Raw genomic sequence first — 1,538 nt, 5'->3', positions numbered from 1 at the left:
GGGAGCAGCAACAAAACGGGCATACTAGCAACGATCTTTATCATCTTCAGGGCTAACCAAAACCCTTTTACTCATAGCCACGAGAGTAAACACCCCTGAACGAAACAACTTAGGAGAATAAAGATAAAGCAAGTGTTGAAAAGTGAAGGGTAAAGAGGCCGAATTAGCCAGGTATCTTAAACATGCAACAACTCTCCATACAATAGGACCAATCTGTCCTAAGCAAACATTAAAGAAACGGCAAAATTCTATGATGGTTGGGTCAATAGGTGGTCTAAAACATAACGTAAAATAATATATGTAAACAAAAGAGTAACTAGCTTGAAAGGAATTGATCTTTTGGTTTGGACCAGGAACTAAAATTGGAAAGTCAAATTTCCAATGGCATTCTCTTCGCACAAGAGAAATCAAACCCTCAGTAATCTGGGAAGGATAAACATCGGCACGATCATGGAAAGTCATAGAAGTAACTTGATTTCTAATTGATTCACGATCAGTAGAGAAAGAAAATTCTGCATGAATAATTTCATCAACAGTTGGTTCTCGAATAGGTTCACTTGAATCCCTATTTCTAGCAGAAGATCTATGAGTTGAAGAAGCCCCAGTTCTAGAAGAAGAAGGGGTAGCAACGTTAGTTTGAGAAGTAGACCACGAATTGATATAGATCCTAAACTACGTAATCTACCGCCTCTTCTACTCCTAACAGGAGCAGTTGAAAGGGGAAGTTCATCTACAATTACTACTCTGCGAGGATCGAGGTTTGATGAAGACATGGTTATACGAGAAAATAATGCGTGCTGAAGAACAGGAACGATTAAAGAAGAAGAACACTGTAGATTGAAGGTTTTGTGAAACTAAAAGTGAATGATGCAGCCGCAAGAAAGCCTTAAAAACCGCTGAAGAATCGTAGACCTAATCGACGAAGGCCACATAGCACATAAATTAAATGGAAGTGACATGCGAAGCGATGGTTCTGAAGAAGATGCAATGATATATGGGAAACGGCGGCAAAACAATTCCCGCCAAAAATACTTGCCACTTCCCAAATATTCCATTGCAGAATATTCGGCAAGTGGGGGGACTATCTATATTGGTAAACAATAAATGTTACACGTGGAATTATATGAAGATGACACGGCAAGATACGTGTATTACTAAGAAGATGACAATTTGAGTGTCGCATTAAAAGAGTCGCGATTTACAACAGGTACGAGCAAATCACTCACGAGACGAAAAGGTACGCTCGCCCGAGCCTAAATTATTCAGTGAAGAGACACATGCAGGATGAATCAAAACAGTAAATATGGAAGATTCATGAACCTCAAATTAATGTGGAAGAAGAATCGAAACCGTTACAGAATCTTCATGAACAGTTACGGTTGCCAATAATAACGTTTCATTAATGTCATTAATGCTCATAATGATTCTGTCATAAAAGGGAAGAAACGTTATATTTGTGATTCCTATATAAGGAAAGAGAATTTCACTTGTAAGGACAAGTTTTGATGAACATTGGAATATAATTATTTTCTTGTGCT

This window comes from Nicotiana tomentosiformis, chromosome 12 (assembly GCF_000390325.3).
Source record: "Nicotiana tomentosiformis chromosome 12, ASM39032v3, whole genome shotgun sequence".
NCBI lineage: Eukaryota > Viridiplantae > Streptophyta > Magnoliopsida > Solanales > Solanaceae > Nicotiana > Nicotiana tomentosiformis.
Note: the sequence above shows the minus strand (reverse complement) of the source record.